Here is a 14,860-nt window from a genome sequence, read left to right on the forward strand (position 1 = left end):
TGCCTTGAATATCTCTGCAGCCAGTTGCCTTAAAAAATCTTTGATACAGGCCATTAGGTCCTGTCTGCCTTTAATCGTATTAGTTTGTCATTTTTTGTCCCTTGTGACAAAGACTGTTGCAGCATTTTTCCTCCCATGAATGCCTTGCTTTTTGCTATCTTTGGGATGATAACGGTATTCTCCTCCATGAAAACTAATGTAAAATATTGGTTTAAATTATCTGCTGTTTTCCCTGTACACATTATCAATTCCCGAATCAGAACCTCCAAGGGTTCGAAGCTCACTTTAGCTACTCACCTTTAACATTCCTGTAGAAACTTTTGCCGTTCGTTTTTGTTTCTTGTCAATTTAATTTTATGATCAATTTTTTTCCTTTCTCGTCCTCCGCTGTTGTGTCGTTCTTTTCCTGTTGGTACTGTCCTTGACTGCCTTTGTTACCCACGGGTGGTTCACCTTTCTCTTAGAGTTCTCCTTTTTGCCTCAAATAAAATTTTGCTCAGCGTTATGAGAAAAGCCCATCATGTCTCAGTGACCGAGCATGTGAATTTTTTAACACTGGATGCTTCAATTTTAATGACGTTCTCATTGGTTTTTGCTGTTTCAAAGAAGAGCTGAGATCATCTGGAAAGGAGGTGGCAGCTGATTCAGTATTAGTTCCAGAATTAATTTGAATACTTGCAAAAAGAAATTATTTGCAATAATGTGAGAGCAGGGGTCTAGCCAAATAGCTATTCCAAAGAGGCGGCACACATGTGATGGGTTGAGTAGGGGCCTCTGATTTCAAAAGCATGATGTGATCCAAGTTGTCTTCTAATCTGTGCTGTGCTCATTCTTTCTGGTTTAGATGACAGAATTGGCATGTGCACAGGTCGCAGCAGGATCTCTGACTGCCACAAACCTACCTCATGGAACAGCTCCTGTGCCAGTGACAGTGCTGTTGGACCAACAGAGGCAGCAGCATTCAGACTTCATGAACCAACTTCGAACCAGAGCTGAACCTGACAGGTAAGGTTTTTCCACTGCCCCAACCTGATCAATAATATTTAGCTTCTTGGCTTAATAACCTGAGGTTTGTTGCTTGATGCGATGCACAGTTTTTGATGTTTTTCCTCTTATCTGTGATCAGGAGAGGCAGGGTCAATGCACTCAGTCTTTTAGGAAAAAAGGAGGTGGCTCAGTGGTTAACACTGCTGCCTCACAGCGCCAGGGACCCAGGTGACTCCAGCCTCAGATGACTGTCTGTGTGGAATTTGCACATTCTCCCGTGTCTGCATGGGTTTCCTCTGAGTGCTCTGGTTTTCTCCCACAATCCCAAGATGTGCAGGTGAGGTAAATTGGCCGTGCTAAATTGCCCATAGTGTTCAGGGATGTGCAGGTTTGGTGCATTAGTCAGGGGTAAATGTTGAGTAATAGTGTTAAGAGATAGGTTTGGCTGGGATACTCTTCAGAGGGTTGGCGTGGATTTGTTGGGCCGAAGGGCCTGTTTCCATACTGTAGGAATTCTATTCTATTCTATGATCAGAGTAATTTTGGGGATCTAACAGGATCCTGGTATTCAGAGAGCACTCTGTTCGTTAAAATAGTATTGTGCACTCTTACCTTCTGCAGCAATTTGAGGTAGACTGCTCTGTACAATTTCTTCAAACACTTTGTTCTGGAACCAATCAGGGACTTGGTAATATGATTGATTAATGAGTTCAAAATTGAAGACCCTTTTGGTAAGATTCAATGCAGCAGAATAGAATTTAGCTTTAGGTGAAGGAATTTGGTTCTTTTACTCGTTTCTAAAGTTAAAGGCAGTCACAAGGGTATAACGTAATAGTGAGCTAAATGGGAATGGGATGAGAGGTTAGAATGTTAAAGCAGAAGAACATATTCAGTTATTTCATAATTCGCAACAATGTACATTTATTTATAATAGAAATGCACGATGAAAAGATGGCAACAGCGGTGCATAGCTAAAGGAATTGTGGGTGACATCAAATTGAAAGAAAAGATATACAAAACTGCAAAGGTGGTGGTAGGCCAGAAAATTTGAGAATTTCAAACTATCGAAGGATGAACAAAAAACTGCTGGAAGATACTTTGTCCCTTGTGATAGAGACTGTTATAACATCTTACCTCCCATTATATACTTTACTTATTTCCCATCTTTGGGATGGTAACAGTATCTTCTGGATTTGTAAGGTAATTGTGCAAATTATCCCACTAGTTACCCAGCCCAAAACAAAGTGCTCTTGTGATGCTGTGGTCATGTCTCCAACTTTGAGCCAGAGGCCTGGATAAGTCCCATCTGCTCCAGAAGTGTTGATTAGGAAAGAAACATGAGACAAACTTCAGTAATTGAATGTACAATCTTGATGGTCTCTGGAAGTTCCAAACTTCACTGTTTTGTATCCTCACCTGAGGCTGATCTCAATTAATCTCATTTAAACTGAATTGCCTTTTCTTGTGTTGAATATAATTGAGGTTTGTCCTGTCTGCATGCTCCCTTGTGAAAAATCTGTTGCAACCTGTCAACGAACAAGATTGTAAACTCAGATTCGCTGATAGCCTGTTCAAGGGACAGTAGGTGCTGCAGTATTGATCCCATTTTCCATTGAACTGAGACAGGAGATGGTGAGCTTGCTGACATGTCGTTCATGGAAAAAACTGTTTTAATTTTAAAAATTGCCATGGCTGTGGTGGAATTGAATCCAGAGACTTAGCTGGAAGTCACTGATCGTTGTTTCTTTCTTTGTTTCATCTCAGAAAGAATGAGTGCAGTCCAACACCAGCTGGATCTGCAGAGAAACTGCCGGACACTAAAATGCGTAACTCCACTTTGTTAGACAGTCTGTCTGAGTCATCCAGACTCAAACATCATGATCGGAGGTGGGCACTTTATGTTCGCTGTGGATGCTTTTACAAAGTACAATATTAATCCATAACATATTTCTTGAGTACTGAAAACAACAAATAGTGGAGATCACAGTGGGGAGGTGGTGGCCCAGTGGTATTATTGCTGGACTGTTAATCCAGAGATCCAGATAACATCCCGGAGAACTGGGTTTGAATTGTTCGAATTGAATTCAATAAATATTTGGAATTAAGAATCCAATGACCATGAATCCTTTGTCGACAGTTGGGAAAAACCCATCTGGTTCACGAAAATCATATAGGTCGGAAACTACCATCCTTGCCTAGTTTGGCCTACATGTGACTCCAGACACACAGCTCTGAGGTTGACTCTGAACTGCCCTCTGGGCAGTTAGGGATCAGCAATAAATGCTGCCTAGTCAGTGACACCCTCATCCCAGAAACATTTTTTTTTAATCCATGGAGAGAGCAAGCTAACATTTTGAGTCTAGATGACTCCTCTTCAGAGCTCTGATAGAGTCATTTCGACTCAATGTTAGCTTGCTCAGTCTCCATGGATGCTGCCTGACCTGTTGTGAGCTCCAGCATTTGTTGTTTTAAGTACAGATTCCACCATCTGCGGTAATTTCCTTATATATTTCTTCTGTATTTTGTTTATTAAATGCCCACTAAATTGCAGCTCCTACTCAGCACCTTACCTTACAGAGTACTGTGACCCTGGTGCCAAAAGTCTCCATTGATTTGTTCAATGACACCATACGTTGGGGCAATTGCAAAATGCCACTGTGGCTGAAAGGAATAGAATCAGAGTCATACGATATGGAAATGGACCCTTCCGTTCAACTCGTCCATGCCAACCAAATTTCCCAAACTAAACTAGTCCAATTAGCCTGCATTTGACCCATATTCCTCAACCTTTCTTATTCGTGTACCTCTCCAAATGCCTTTTAAATATTGTAACTGTACTTGCATCTACCACTTCCTCTGGCCGTTCATTCCATGTACGAGTCAACCTCTTTGTGAAAAAGTTGGCAACTGATAGTTTCACTGTTGCCTACGGTGAGTGAATCGCGAGGGATTATTGTTCATTCAGGACCACCCCTTGCTGAGCATGGCTCAGGGCCTCAAGCGATTCCTAAATGTGGCTTCGGCCTCCTTGTGGGTTACCACATGCTACTCAAGGCCTTGTGTTTGAGAAGCGCAGGTATTTACGGATGGGGGTGCTGTGGAAGGAAGGAGGCGGCGTTAATTAATTAATTAATTTATGGAATGTGGGTGTCACTGGCTGTGCGAACATTTATTGGCTAATTCTAATGCCCTTGAGAAGGTGGTTGCGAGCTCCCTTTTTGAATCACTACAGTCCGTGTGTTGTAGGGCCGACTGGTAGTGCTGTTGGGAAGGAGTTCCAGAATTTTGGCCCAATGACACTTAAGGACAGCTGAAAGATTTTCAACTCAAGATGGTAGTGGCTCAGAAGGGAACCTGGAGGTGGTGGTGTTCCCATGAATCTGCTTCCCTTGTCCTTCGAGATGGTATTGGTCATGGGTTTGGAAGATCCATATCGAAGTATTATGAATTTCTGCAGTGTATCTTGTTGATAGTCCACACTGCTGCCCTGGGCATTCGTGGTGGAGGGAGTGAATGTGGCCCCAATCACGTCGTCTGCTTTTTCCAGATGCCGTCAAGCTTCTTCAGTGTTCTTGGAGCTGCACCCAAACCAAGCCAAGTAGCGAATAGTCTATTGCACTTCTGACTTGTGGCTTGTCGATGGTGGACAGGCTTCAGGGATTCGGGAGGTGGTTTATTTTTGCAGGATTCATTGCCTCTGACCTTCTCTTGTGGCCACAGTAGTTAGATGGCTAGTCCAGTTCAATTTCTAGTCAATAGTAACCCCCCAGAATGTTGATGGTGGGGAATTTGGTGATAAAAATTAGTCACTAGCAGTAAATGACACCGGGTTATAAAGAAAAGTTGAGCATGGGTTTATTTCTGGGGCTACAGAATGGAGATGTGTTAGATACGTGTAGAACCATGAACAGATCACCCTTGGAGCACTGCAAACAGTTCTGATCTTCATATTGTAATATGGATGTAGAGGCAGTAGGGAATATATTAAAAATATTTACTGGAATTATATCAAAACTGAATTTTAATCCATCAAGCAAGGTTGGACAGTCTTATCTTGTTGAAAAAGAGTGACATGGTCGAGGCTATTAAAGTTATGTCGGGGTTTGATAGGGTTGACATAGAAAAGATATTTCTGCTTTTGAATCACACTATCCACTGGAACTATGGATACAATAGTAGTCACTATTACATCCAACAGGGAATTTGCTGGGGAGGATGTGAGGCGGGGGGGGGGGAGGGGGGAGGGGGGAGGGGGGAAGGTCTTTACCCAGAAAGAGGTTTGACATCAAACTTACATCACCAGGAATAATTGAAGCAAACAACAGATGAATTCAAGAAGAAGCTTGGAATACAAGTTATCAAAGAAAAATATGTTGATGGGTTTAGGTGGAGAGATACAGAAGGAGGCCTGTGTAAATCACAAATACTGAAACTCTGTTTTTGTGTTCTAAACCTGTGCATGTGTGTTGATCTGTGACATATCTATGGCAGCAGTGGCAGCAGTAAACAAGACAGCCCATCCTTACCATTCTTGGAGAAAAGCAGAACCTCCCACCATACAAAGGGAAACAGCTCTATTGAAGAGGTGGTTCAAACAGCAGCTGACAACTCGATCCGCAGTGACAGTCTGCCTTCATTACCTGGTGAGAAAGGCGAATTCTTTAACCAGAAATGATGTTTTGTCCTTCCACTGATCTCATGACTTAAATGGGGAATGGTGTCTCTTCAGTTAACTGATTCAAATCAACCAAATCAATTGCCACATAAGCACTCCTTCCATACCCAAAGGACATGTGGGTCAAATAGTAACATGTCTTGCACTGATTTATTTCAAGTTCCCTTTCTTCAGTCATGTGCTTAAGCTATTCAATCCAACTTTCTTGTGTTCCCCTTGGATCTGTGGTTGTGCATAAGGAAACTTCCACATGTCCCCTTAAACAATGTGTGATTCAACATAATAGTTGTGTTGAATCGATAATTGTAACCCAACTCTGCTCCTTGGGCAGATAACTAATCCAAGGATTCTAGCTTGGCCTTTAACTTCATGTTCAAGTTCTAAATCTTTCAGTGAGCAATGGAAAATAACAAAGAACAATGTCAATCATTTATTGTCTCTCCAGATTCTGTTTCTGTTGCCATTGAGTACTCCCTTAAGTCCGATGACTCAATGACTGAAGATGACACTGAAGAGAAATCCTTCCGTCCCCTTCTGCCATCAAAGAGCCATCGCTGCTTTAAAATGGGGAAGAAACGCAGCCAGCAGGATGATTCTGATGAAGACATACTGCAGGATCAATCGGCTTCAGTAGCTGTAAAAGTGAGTTCTCCCATGGGTTAGCCAAGGGTGAGTGGTGGTGCCAGTTAGTGGGATCTCAGTGCTTGGAATAGTTGCTACTTTCCATGTTCTAGGTATCTTGCCATGAGATTCAGATGTAGAGGATGAGGAGCAGCTGGGGCAATGAGTGTAAGGCAAGTGTTGGGCAAGGGCTGTTTTTTTAAATGATAAGTACCACTCGCGAACAATGTGCCCACAGTTTATAAATCTTGAAGAGGAATTAATCTTTTACATTGTTAATCTTTGTGATCGAGTTACCATGCAGTGAAGACAGAGATTAATATTTACGGGGATTCCTTGCTCACCTAGTCAGGTAAACACAAGCTAAATTTGACTGAATTTACAACTTTCTACTGTCCATTAAAGGTGGTAACAAGATGCAAAAGACAAGTGGTGCTTGCAGAGGAATTTGATTTGAACAAGAGACATTTGTGCAGATAATAAGAGATATTCTAATTGGAAGGATATGGTTAGTGATATCTTGCATCGATCTGTGTTGGTGCCCTAACTATTCAGTATTCACAATGAAAGGAAAGCCACATTCAAAATTTGGGGCCACTCTACAGATTAGAGGCAATCTCGAGTGGAGGTAGATGGAAGCATAAAATCAGAAAGCAATCTTGATAGTTTAAATAAATGAAAAAGTTTGTGTCGGCAAGTGAGAGGTTGGATCAAACTAGGATATTTCTTGATTGTGAAAATCGAGAGACAGTGGAGTTTAAAGAAACTTGAAGGGTGTGATCCAGCTGTATACAGTTCATGAAAATGTCACAAACAGGCTCAGAAATGTGATCAAGAGGCCAGTGAAATGTTGACATTTATGTCCAAAGAAGACTCAAAAACAAAGGATTAGAAGTCATGCTTCAGCAGTTCAAAACCTGGTCAGACTAAGCCGTCAGGGCTGGGCACCATGGCTTAAGAAGAGTATCACTCTTGGTGGAAGTGCAATGTAGACTTACTGAAGTGATATTTGGGGTCCGAGGCTTAATTTAAGAAGAGAGATTGAATAGATAAAATGTGAGCGTCAGAACATTGAGGTGTGATATTGTGGAACACTTTTGCACATGGAAATGGATGAAGTTTGAAACTCACTTCCACAAACAATGATTGATTTGAAATCAGTTACAAACTTTAAATCTGAGATTGGTAGATTTTTAACCAAAATGCTGAAGGATTATGGGACAAAGACAGGGATTTGTCATGATGTTGAAGATTACCATGATTTGGGTGAATGGTGGAATAGGCTCAAGAAGCTAAATAGCCACCTCCTGGCGAATGTTGATGTAACCATGACACCCTTATTCTCTGTATGTGCAACTCCTATTCTGTTTTTGGTTATTTATCAGAACCTGGCAGCAAATTAGTAACTGGAGTCCTGACCATAAAATTATCAGTATGAGGGACTTTGCCAGTCTTAATGTGTTTTACAGATGATGAAATGAGACAGTCAGCATTTACTCATCCTGATAAATATTGGGATATTTTGATGGGATCACTTGTGATGCAGCATGATAGGCATGTCTGATGATACTCCAACTCCTTTTAATTGTTGTTGTTGTCTGCACTCAGTCCTGAGTTTTTGTGGATTGTGGGGCAAGTTTTGCTTGGGTCAGAGGAAGCAGATCACCTCACTCTGTACTGTTTGTTCTCCTGTCTTTCGCTATTCAGCATGATTTGAGCCTGCCCTTCTCTGGCGGACAAGACAGTTTCTCTCAATTCACCATGGCGATGGTGCGACAATACATGGAGGGGGAGGAGATGCGTGCACAGCACCAGGTATCACTCCTCAAGCTGAGAGAACAAGCCTTGAAGGAGAAGACCAAAGCAGAGCTGGCCTGGTTGGAGCACCAGAAAAAGTGAGTAGCTGACCTATGCAGTGATGTTAGGCTGAATAGCCTTTCAAAAATGCAATGTAAGAATGTGCAGATACTTCCAGTAATCCTTTCCGGAGAAGGGAGAAAGCTGGTGTCTTTTCTCATTGCAGTGAGGCTGTTGTGCAGAAGCTAGGGATTCACGTCATCTTTCCCCTTTTCACTGTTTGGATTGAGTAGAATAAAGGCAATTTTGATTTTTTTTTCAAATTTTTAAGTTTGTTCTTTGAATTTGGGATGTTTCCGGTAATGCTGGTATTTATTTACTATCCCTCATTCTCGAAATGGTCATGGTGGTGAGCTGCCTTGAGCCACTGCAGTCTGCTTGGTCAATATAAACATATCAACTCGCAAGTGCTGTTAGGTTTGGAGTTCAGGGCTCTGGAATAGATTGATGCAAGACTGTTGTCCTAATCCACGGGTCAGGATTTTAAACAAATTATTTCAATGGATTTCTTTGCTGCTGGTAAGGCCAGTATTGTTAGTATTGTTGTCCATCCTTCATTGCACTTGGGAAGGTGATAGTGAGCCATTTCCTCAAACATCTGCAGTTCACCTTCGACAGGGACAACCACAATGCTGACAGGAAAGGAGAACCTGGGATTTTGATCCTATAGCAGTGAAGGAATGGTATATTGCTAAGTCAGGATGTTGTGTGGCTTGGAGAGGAATTTACAAGTAATGGTGTTACCATGTTATCTACTGTCTGTGTCATTTTAGGTGGTAGACGTTGCAGGCTTTGAAGATGCTGTTAAAAGAATTGAGTGAGTTCCTGCAGTGCATCATATAGTGCACATAGCTCTCACTGTTTATTGGTGAAGGGCGTGAATGTATAGATTGGTGAATATGATGCTGATCAAGCAGGTTGCTACATTCTATTTGATGTTATGTTTCTTGGGCATGTACTGGGGAGACAGGAAGTAAGTTACTTAGTGAAGAATTTTCAGCTTCTGACCTGGTTTTGTTGACACAGTATTGTTTAGCTGATCAGGTTCAGTTTCAGGTCGAGGGTAACTCTAATGTGAATTGTGAGGGAAACAGTGATGATAATACCACTTCATATCAAAAGGATTGCAAGAGATGGTCAATGCTTGGTAGGTATGGTGTGCATGCCATCCATGCTGCCGTAACACTGTAGTCACATATGCCATACTAGCTGTGGGCAGAAGATTTCCTTCTTCAAAGTCCCTCCATGAATTAGTTGGGTTTTTATGGTTGCTCAACATCTTTGTGGACACTTTTACTGACACCAACCTTTTATTTCCAGAGTAACTTTTAAAATACCCTTTTTAATTTTGTGAGCATAAACAATATCTTGTGGAGATAAATTTTCTCCAAATCGAGTATGACGAGCATGGAGGGCATTAAAGTTATAAAATATTAAGAAGAATTTGCTGTTTAACAAAATCTTAAACCCTGATCATTCTCTTTCTGGTTTCGTTGCTAATTCACCAGTGGTGAAACTGTGTGGTCTACTTGGGCAGATTTATCCAAGTTTGTCTGTAAATTCGAGCATTATTATACCATGTGTTGGGAGCCGTGGTTTACTAAAGAAGTTGAATCTCTTGTCAAGACGAAGAAAGGACTTATGTTACGATGAGATGTGAAGTTCAGTTATGGCACTTGAGAGTTACAAGTTAGCAAGGAAAGACCTAAGGAGAGAGCTAAGAAGAGCCAGGAGGGGACATGAGAAATCACTGGCAGATAGGATCAAGGAAAACCATAAAGCTTTCCATAAGTATATCAGGAAGAGAAGAATAACGAGAAAGATCAGGGCCAATCAAGGATAGTTGTGGGAAGTTGTGCATGGAGTCCGAGGAGGTGGGGAAGCACTAAATGGATATATTTTTTAGTATTCACACTGGAAAAAGACAGTGTTGTCAAGGAGAATACTGCGATGCAGGCTACTAGACTAGACGGGATTGATTTTAACAAGGAGGTGTTAGCTATTCGGGAAAGTGTGAAAACAGATAAATCCCCTGGGCTGGATGGGATTAATCCGAGGATTCTCTGGGAAGCCAGGGAGGAGATTGCAGAACCTTGAGCTTTGGTCTTTATGTTGTCATTGTCTACAGGAATAGTGCCAGAAGACTGGAGGATAACAAATGTCGTCCCCCTTTTCAAGAAGGGGAATACAAACAACCCTAGTATTATAGATGAGTAAACCTTATTCGGTTGTGGGTAAAATGTTGGAAAAGTTTAAAAGAGATAGGATTTATAATCATCTAGAAAGGAATAAATTGATTAGGGATAGTCAACACAGTTTTGTGAAAGGTAGGTCATGTCTCACACACCTTATTGAGTTCCTTTGAGAAAGTGACCAAACAGATAGATGAGGGTAAAGCAATTGATGTGGTGTATATGGATTTCAGTCAGGCATTTGATAAATTTCCCATTGTAGGCTATTGCACAAAATACAGAGGCATGAGATTGAGGGTGATTTAGCTGTTTGGATCAGAAATTGGCTAGCTGAAAGAAGACAGAGTGTGGTAGCTGATGGGAAATGTTCATCCTGGAGCTCAATAACGAGTAATGTACCGCAAGGATCTGTTTTGGGTGCACTGCTGTTTGTCAGTTTTGTAAATGACCCAGATAAGGGCATAGAAGAATGGGTGAGTAGATTTGTAGATGAAACGAAGGTCAGTGGAGTTGTGTATAGTGCTGAAGGGTGTTGCAGGTTACAGAGGGATATAGATAAGCTGCAGAGCTGGGCTGAGAGGTGGCAAATGAAGTTTAATGCAGAAAAGTGTGAAGCGATTCAGTTAAGAAGGAGCAACAGGAATAAGGAGTACTGGGCTAATGGTAAGGTCCTTGGTAGTGTAGATGAGCAGAGAGATCTCAGTGTCCATGTATAGATCTCTGAAAGTTGCCACCCAGGTTGATAGGGTTGTTAGGAAGGCATATGGTGTGTTAGCTTTTATTGGTAGGGGGATTGAGTTTCAGAACCACAAGGTCATATTGCAGCTGTACAAAACTCTGGTGCGGCCACACTTGGAGTATTGTGTACAGCTCTGGTCACTGCATTATAGAAAGGATGTGGAAGCTTTGGAAAGGGTGCAGAAGAGATTTACAAGGATGTTAGCTGGTATGGAGGGAAGGTCTTATGAGGAAAGGCTGAGGGACTTACGGCAGTTTTCATGAGAGAGAAGAAGGTTGAGAGGTGATTTAATTGAGACATATAAGATTATCAGAGGGTTAGATATAGTGGACAGAGAGAGCCTTTTTCCCCAGATGGTGATGGCTAGCACAAGGGGACATAGCTTTAAATTGCGGGGGTGATAGATATAGGACAGATGTTAGAGGTAATTTCTTTAGTCAGAGTGGTAGGGGTGTGGAACGCACTGCCTGCAACAGTAGTGGACTCATCAACTTTAAAGGCAATTAAATGGTCATTGGATAAACATATGCATGATAATGGAATCATGTAGGATAGATAGGCTTCAGATTGGTTCTACAGGCCGGCACAACATTGAGGGCCAAAGAGCCTGTAGTGTGCTGTAATGTTCTATGTTCTATGTTCATGTGACTTTGCCATGTTCTCTAACCAGACGCCTTCGAGACAAGGGAGAAGATGATAAGATGCCATCCATCCGTAGGAAACAACGTGGGCTTCTGCTCAGGTTGCAGCAGGAACAGGTATGACCCACTGAATGCCAGGGAAAATGTCAGGCTATCCACTAATACTTCATGAATGAGCATATTTCCCCAAGGTTCCGATGGTTGCAAACCTTTTTTTCTTGGTGATATCGTTTTTCCTTGAAATGCCAACAACAAATGCTGCTGAATATAATGTATATGCTCGGCCTAGGGACAGATTTCCATGCCATGGTGTTTCTCAATGCAGTTCTCCTACTGGCAATGCTTTGCTATGATTATCCTCAATAGTGCACATTAAGGGGAGAATTAATAATCAAACCTTGAGAAGAATGATTGTACAATGAGGCAACAATACTTTTAATGCTGCTTGTTGTATTTTGAATTTGTTGATTCTCCCCCCCCTTATCCCTCCATGTGAAAGAAATTAGCTGCCTGCTGTTATTGCAATGGATGAGTTCTCACACATACAAATGAACAGATTCCAGCTCTCGTTGGTTGTCAAGTACCCTTGATTTGTCTTTAACTTATGACATTAATTGAAAGGATGCATCATTTATTGCCATTTAAATGTTTTATTTTTCACCCTTGCTTTCCCCTTGCCCTTGTACTTTTTTTTAAAACTGCTTACAAGGCATGGCATTGCTGATTAGGAGATCACTTAGTTTGGATTCCTAATTGCGTTGGAAAAGCTGGTGAGCTGCTGCCATGATCCTGGTTAAAACATTGTCCTGTCTCTTTGTTGCATCTGACTTTGTCCTCAAGCCATCTTTATGGTTTTCACTTTGTCCTGTTTTCTTCATGAATTGTACATTTGAAGTTTGAGACAGAGATTGCAAGCCAAGCCAAATTACGTCACTACCATAAGTTGGAACACAGTGAAATTGAGATATTAACTAACGCTCAAAATTGCTCAATTGTTCTGACCTTGACTTTAGCAATAACAGATCTTGGACAACAAGGTTAGAACTTAAACAAAAACATGCAACTTTAACAGAATGCAGATGAATTACAAGGAAACGAAATTAATATGTACAATGTAAGCTCAATCTGCTTTGAACATTTACCCTACTTACATGGAACATTACAGTGCAGTACAGGCCCTTTAGCCCTCGATGTCACGCCAACCTGTGAAACCAAACTAAAGCCCATCTAACCTACTCTATTCCATTATCATCCATATGTTTATCCAATGACCATTTAAATGCCCTTAAAGTTGGTGAGTCCACTACTATTGCAGGCAGTGTGTTCCACAGCCCTACCACGCTGAGTAAAGAATCTACATCTGACATCTGTCCTCCATCACCCCTCAATTTACAGCTACGTCCCCTCGTGCTATCCTTCTGCACTCCACCGACTTTAATGTCATCCACAAATTTACTAACGCATCCTTCTCTGCCCTCATCTAGGAGATTTATAAAAATGAGAAGCAGCAGTGGTCCCAAAACTGATCCTTGCAGTACACCTCTGGTAACTGAACTCCAGGATGAACATTTCCCATCAACCACCAAGTCTGTCATCTGACAGCTAGCCTATTTCTGATCCAAACCGCTAAATCACCCGCAGTCACATGCCTCTGTCTTTTGTGCAATAGCCCACCTTGGGGAACCTTAGCAAACACTTTACTGAAATTCATAAACACCACATCAACCCTTTTCCACCTGTTTGGTCACCTTCTCAAAGGTTTGTGAAGCATGACCTACCCTTCAGAAAACAGTGTTGATTATCCCTAATCAAGTTATTCCTCTCTAGATTATTGTAAATCCTATCTCTTGTAACCCTTTCCAAAACTTTGCCCACAACTTGGCTTCCGCAGATTTCTAGAGATTTAACTTATTTTTTTACAGTCTGAGAATTGTTTCTCAGAACTTTCAACAAATCAATCACTGGAAAATAACTAAAGAGAGCAACCAAGAACAGCCAGTCCAGAAGAAGTCCAAACCAAACCTGTCTCCTGCCCAAAACCCAGTCAGAGCCAATTCATTTTGTTTTCCGCCTCTTTTCAACATTCGCTGTTAGCAGTCCTTCCTAGATTGTTCAACTTAACATCCAAATTGTCTCTGAGCACAGCAGCACCCTGGTGCTGAAATATCTGGAGTGTTCTTAGACCAGTAATTAATCTGCATCGTCTTCCCAGGCCAGCAGACATCTATCTTTGAGCTCCCCTTTTTTTGTTTTAAAACAAGTTGCTTTTCAAAGTGCAATTCTCAACTTCAGCTCACAGTTCCAAACCAAAACTGAGAAAAATATAGTGATGGTCTCAACAAGTTGCTGATTTTTGTTGGCATAGGTTTTGCCAATCACGCAGTGTCAGGCAGTGTCACGCAGAATTGGAATGTTATGTTATTGCTGTTGGACCCACTACAGATTTGCCAGATTCTGTATTCACTCAACCCAGGCACACTTTCCAACTTGCCCAGCAGCAAGAGCTAATACGCAATTCTCGAAAGCGGAAATCTGCCTGTTCATCATCTTTCTCTTCTGCAAAGTACTTGTCTACTGAGGACACTTTTCAGGTTTGAGAACTCAGGTTAACTCACCACAGACCTGGAAGCAACCTCCTGAAATAAAATCAGAAATGCTCACTCAAAGTAAGGCATCAGCTGTTGAAAAAGAACGTGAGTAACTCTTTCATGATAATTTTCCACCTGGAGTACTTGACTGTCTGAGTTCGTGTTGACAATACATTTTGTCGAAAAAACCCACAAAGTTTTCATCAAGAATAAGCGTTATAAGTTGTAAACGTTGCACAGTGCCACTTGGAAACTGTGCAACTTAGAACTTAATGGGTTATGGAGTTGTGTGCCCTGGCTTCATTTTTGTCTGTACTCTGTCGTCAAAATAAATTTATTGACGACGTAAAGACGGGTTTGGTTGGTCTCTAACATGGTAATACATTGTATACAATTTCATCACAGGCTGGAATCAGGCATCTTCAAGAGGCCAACAAGGCTGCTCACAGGGCGAGGCAGCTGATTCTGAAACAGCAGGAGGAGATTCAACATATGCTCCAAACCACCACCAAAATTCAGGAGAGACTCAAATCCGCTGGGGAGAGCAAGTTGGTTAGTAT

The 14,860-nt window shown here is 41.6% G+C and overlaps 1 pseudogene; it reads left to right on the top strand.

Annotated features, from left to right (window-relative positions):
• LOC148149211 (centrosome-associated protein 350-like) overlaps positions 1-14,860 on the top strand; it is a 741,086-nt pseudogene that overhangs the window by 51,477 nt on the left and 674,749 nt on the right.

Source organism: Chiloscyllium plagiosum, unplaced genomic scaffold (genome assembly GCF_037043375.1).
Source record: "Chiloscyllium plagiosum isolate Xiang-an unplaced genomic scaffold, Cpla_swu_hap1 HiC_scaffold_9, whole genome shotgun sequence".
Taxonomy (NCBI): domain Eukaryota; kingdom Metazoa; phylum Chordata; class Chondrichthyes; order Orectolobiformes; family Hemiscylliidae; genus Chiloscyllium; species Chiloscyllium plagiosum.